We start from the raw sequence: 6,000 nt of genomic DNA on the forward strand, positions 1-6,000 counted from the left end.
GATTACGAGAATTTCCTACATTAGGAAAAACCAGTACCAATTACGCTAACTTATATTTCGTTACATTTATTTAATACGAGAAACAACTATCCTAAAAATCGGTTCTACAGCTGTAATGGATATTATGATAAGCGATAAATAATATGCGGTTAGTATCGAAAATAAACTTGAGCTATGTGGCTCCAGTGATCCACCCGGATAGCCGCGTGCAGTAGAGTGCCATTTCCGGGATGCGGGGAGACATGCGAGCACTGGGTCGAATCCACCTGGCAGATTAACGACGTGGGCCCGTGTGTCGGCCAGCTTGGGAGTCATTTTTGGACAGTTTCTCACATCCGATTAGGTGAATTCCGTGCTAATCCGCAGACACTCTTCGCAGGCAATATGAGTAGAACACTACACGTAGGAAGATGGGATACACGAATTTGTTCTGCGGATGAACGTGTGGCGCCAAGCGTTGCCTCCTGTCACCCTCTACTAGCAACAACGCCAAACCCAATAATTAACATGTCGACCCCGGCAGGATACTGGATGAAGGTCAGGAAAAAGAAGGAAGGAGCTGTTTGAATCAAGTGGAGAGTACGATACACACTAGGAAGTATATATACGTATCAGGAATAAGTCAAAAAGAGATTTTTAATTATTTATTTCAAATGAAGCGAATCGAGTGTCTTAAAGGAGTTTTACATCTCCTGTAGGGACCGCGAAACATTGTAAAAACTACAAATAAAACATACAAGGCGAATCGGGAACCCACCGATAAATTTTCAGATGTTGTTCAGCGATATCTTCTGAGTGTTTTCATACCAGGGACCCACGGTCTCCGTCGGCTAGTTACAGAGTAATAACGTATAAAACATTAATTCCGTTTGTTACGTCACTGAACTTTGTTTCTGTGAAAATACCTTCACAAAAGTGAAAAAGCCACTCATTTGCGTTTCCAAAATGTATAACGCAAAAAGAACAGTACAAGAAACCTTGGAAGCAAAAGTATTACCATGTGGTTGACGTAGCTGTAAGGGTAGCTCATGATCCAGTCATGTGATCGATTTTAGATTCACATGAATGAATGTAGGCTAGAGACCGCCCAAAGTAGCTTCCATCGTTTTTAACAGTTTTTGTTGTTGACAGACGTGAGGCCGTGTTTTGTCCAGCACTTGTAAATTTTTGAGTTCTGCATACGTAAGTGTTGTACAAGAAATAAAGATCCTCGTAATTAATGTTAATTCTTCAGTTACAGAATTTTATCGCAAATAAGATTCATAATTGTTGATACTAATTATGTACTGTTTGGATATTTAAGCCACATTTCGTCGGTTATGAGCGATCTTGTACCTTAAAACAAAATACATGAAGCACAAGAAAATGTTGAAGCACACAAATAATGTAGTATTAGCAAATTAACCAAGTTTCGTTAGTGTCTTAAGAGTTTGCGATGTCTTAAAAATGGAAATATGTGCTAATTTCCAGTAGCTTGAACTTTAAAAAATATTTCATTTGTAACCGGATTTTGATAATTCTTCCTCTTAATTTATTTCACTTACTAGTTATTGGTGTGCAGTAGACTAATAATATAACAGGCAAACGACTAAGTACAGTACTGACAAGATTTTGGTGACAGGAACGATTTTAAAGTTGAATAGCCTCTCTTTTCATAGTTATACGACCATGTTGTACCTTGGAAAATGTTTTCACATTTGGAAAATTCTTAATTTTCCGGAGAAATATCTGTAATTTCAGAAAAATACTGCACACACAAGAACTGAACGACGTACTTAAAAAAAAATGAATGTTAAAATATATTACTTTTCTGTTACAGTTCTGGCTAGAGGCGGAAGTCTTGAAAGTATTCCACGCTACAACACTCTCCCCTACTGAAAGCAAACGAACAGTAAAGTGAGCAGTACTGTTGTCAGAACAAGTTTGTTCCAAGTAAGATGCACAGCCCCCTATCTTCAGTGCAGTACATAATCAGAAGTAATTGGGGCAAGAAACCAAACGAAATCAATAACTTTGTAAAGCATTGTCCGCCAAAGTGGTTCACCCATACCCAAATTCACAGAAGGTACCAATGAACAACGTCTCAAAGTTTGTCACTGGAGTACTAGTTTAGCCCGTATATTGTAAAAAAATTCAAACAGGTAACGAACAATAAACTTCAGCTATGCATTTCAAATGAAGACTGCGATCACAGTTACTAATAAAAATGATTGTGTCCTAAATATATCGAAGTTCGTATCATTGTAGGAGTTCAACTATTTTTCGGAAAGAAAAAGAACCGAGAATCTTCAGAAAAAGCATTACAGCGTGGTGGGGACTATAATCACCGTCTTAATAATACAGTTAAAAAGGTGCACCACGATAAAACCTTAGACAGTATTGGTCACTGGTCAGGCCGACGGTTTCTACCGCAAATTACTCTTGACCCGACTCTTGCTATGGCATTCAGGAGTGGTTCACCTGGTCCTGGAAGCGGCGGAGGAGGGAACAGATAGTAGAGGCAGTGAAACACTAGAATATGCCCAAGATGGAAGTGCATGTTGGGAGAAATAGTTAGGTAGGGACGAAACGATTAGCACAAGACAAGATGCGATATACCATGGCATCAAACCTGTCAAAAGATTGGCAACTTCCTTTTTTTTAAAACAAAAGGAGAGGGAGAGGGAGAGAGATAGAGAGAGACCCTTGACGCGCGTCTACTCCAATTACGTCTTCACTAAGACATTCCAGTCTGGCTCAAGATGCCTGAATTGTCTCACATTTCATCCAACTGACGACTGTACCAAATCCTCTATACCCCTGTGTTCCCTCCCTGTGGTGGATCGAAGAACTTACCCATGACTCTTCGTTCAAAAAGGAAAATAAAATCTGTAGTTTCTCCAAATAAATGAACCCGAACTTCAGTTCAGTACAGCTATTCTCAGTACCCTGAACCCAAGAGTTTGTTCCTTCCGACAGACTGTGTGGCTTAAGCCGCTGACTAAGGCTGAAGAAGATCATTCACAGTTATAGTGTTTGCCTAGATTTCAGGTACGATGAGTCTTCTGTAGTAAATGCTGTGAAATAATTGCTCTGAAGCACTTCAACCTTCCGACATTTTCACTCGATTGGTTTTCAATTACTGGTGGTTACTTTGTACTTGAATTATAGTACCATTCTTCTTTCCATTGTTCATATTAGTAGTGTCAGTGACTGTCATCTTTATAGAATTCCATAAATTGTATTGATATAAACCAGCTGATATTACTCTGGTAAAGCATCTGCTTTCTTATAAGGTATATCTAGTTTTTGCAACTTCTCTTCGTTCATTTTTCAACAATATCACCTGATATATTAATTCTCAAGAGCCTCACCATCAAAATGCAATGACCAACTTTCTCTTTGCATTGGTTTCTTCATTTCTTCTTTAAGAGCTCCTTTAATTGGAGATCTGTAAATACCAGATTGCGAAGACGCCTCAGTATCAGCTCCACTTTCAGATAATACTTGCTGCTTTACTGGTTTATAACTATGAAGTTGTGAGTAATTGTTTTGCAGTCTTTCCTTTTTACTTGTGTTGTTCACCTAACTATTGGACTCATGATATTCGCTGTCAAAGTGTGATGTTCATGTACTTGAAGAAGAAGTAACAGTTTCAGTTTTTGTTATTGTGGTTGTTATTGTTGCAATGTTGATGTAGTCTGCAAGGATATTTTTCTTGTTTTTGGTGGATGAATCATCGTGGGACTCGCAATCTTGTGCAACAAACATGGCCTTTGCTTTCAGTCTGAATATGGTATAACGTTCTGTCGTCACTACACAGTTGTTCACCATTTTCTTTCGTAATGTTATAAATGTGTTCAGTTGATCATATCTTCCTCGTCTTACACATTCATCATAGATGTTTAATACCTTAGTCAGTTTTGCCCCTATCACGTGAATCGACGATATCGCGAAATTTAATTTCTTTTGCCATAAAATTGACACTTCCATCACAATTCCCTTTATACGTTCTTTCCTTTCTTTTATGGATGTTAGAAGGAACATATGACGACCAACAGTTTGTGTTTTGAGCGGTATCCCGTGAAAATATTAAAGTCAGTGTTCTTCTAATAAAACAATTATTTTTTGCAATTTTACATGCGATTCTCTATCTTCTTCGTCCAGATTTTATGGTTACTTTTGGTGGTAAAAGCAACTATTTTAAAATTCAGTGTTACTGAAAATTATACCTCAACGAAGGAACACCTGAGCACTCAGTTAATTAACCATAACATACCACACTCAATCATCACAAAATGACAGTCATGTCAACTGCACTCACAATGCGGCAGAGGAAAAAACACACATACTTCTGTTGTTTACGTTCCTTAGCTCCTGAAAGCAGCCGTTCTTCTCAAATTTCCTGATACTGACCAGCTCACCTATGTGTTAGGAAGAGAGAATAGGGAGTTACGAAACATAAGTGTTTCTTGAGTCATACTACTAGCTGCAATATTCATATATTACTACTTACATGAGTTTATCAATTTTGTGTTTGGGCGTGACCATTTTGAAAAGGTGAGCATAATTAAGCTCTTTATTCGCTTTGATTGGGGGGTGCATCGATTTATGACAGAGGGAATTCACTATTTTACAAAAATTAAAACAGTTACAATACTAACGCATCTACTGAACTTGATCAGAAAGTAGACAACTTTTGACAAGCTTCCTGTGCCGAAAAACGTATATTCTGTACCGAAATGGGAAGCCTTATGTCCCACTTTGACATACAAATAGCTGAAAATTTAGAAAATTTCACGAAAATTAAAGTTTTTGAAAATGAGTGTATTGATGTGACTTCATATAACAATTTGGTATTATAGTATGACATTCTGAAATACGACATTTTAAATGTCATTGAATCGAAGACACTGGGCCATTTCTGCGAGGACGTGTTGGAAAGCAATACCGTACAATTTTGGAAAGCAATTTTAATAAAACGAACTTTGTTCTTCATGTCTGTGTATTTATTTTTCAACGTAATCTCCATGGCGACGAAGATATTTCTCACAACGAGAAATCAGTTTATTGATACTGTCTCTGTAGAAAGTTTGTTTTCGTTGACGGAGCTACAACCTCACCTCTGCTTGCTGCACTTCGCCACTGCCAAATTGAAATCCTCGAAGGTATTATTTAAGTTTTGCAAACACTCCAAGCTCAGTCACATATGTTGAGTTTAGTAACACTATTTCCTTAATTACGAGCATCAGCAACCTAACGTACCACATTACTGGTAGATACAGTCATCATCATACATGCCTTTTATTCTACTGTAGTGGTGCTGTTCCCTATGAGACCAAATTGATCACACTACTCAAGGTATCTGAAACTAACTTACGCTAAGAACAACACACACACACGCCCGAGAGAGGACTCGAACCTCAGACGGGTGCAGCCGCGCGACCTCGCAAGGCGCCTGAGACCACGCGGCTTCCCCGTGCGGCATTATTCTGTGAATTTCAATTGGAGGTAAGTTTTCTGCGCTTTGATAGTCGCACCGTCATAGTTGCCTTACACACCTCTATGTTACACTCCAGAATCTTCCAGCGGCATAGTGTTGCAACTAACGTCAGCGGGGCTGGAAAGTCGACCGAGTTATAAACATGACACGTTATAAGCCAACCGATTTTGAGAACAGAACAAAAAATTCGAAGGCATGAAGGCATTACTTTTCAGTGTGTCCTAGCATATTACGTGTTGAGCAGTAAGCTCTTCCTTCCTGTGGCTTGCTTTTCTCCTTTTTTCCATAGTATCGGAAAATTGGGTCATTGTCGCTGGCGGGCTTCACAAGTGCCTTGCAGTGGTAAAGTTGCTACAAATTTTATGACAGTTTAATCGGATGCCTATAAAGAGGACAGCCCAGGTTGTCAAACTGAAGGGAAATGTGAAAATTTGCGAAGTCCATCGTCTATTTAACCAGCTGCTACTTGTAAATTCTGTGTATATACTCCCATTCTTTTTCTTGTTCCTTTGTCACTA

The sequence above is a fragment of the Schistocerca piceifrons genome, chromosome 3 (genome assembly GCF_021461385.2).
Source record: "Schistocerca piceifrons isolate TAMUIC-IGC-003096 chromosome 3, iqSchPice1.1, whole genome shotgun sequence".
Taxonomy (NCBI): Eukaryota; Metazoa; Arthropoda; class Insecta; order Orthoptera; family Acrididae; genus Schistocerca; species Schistocerca piceifrons.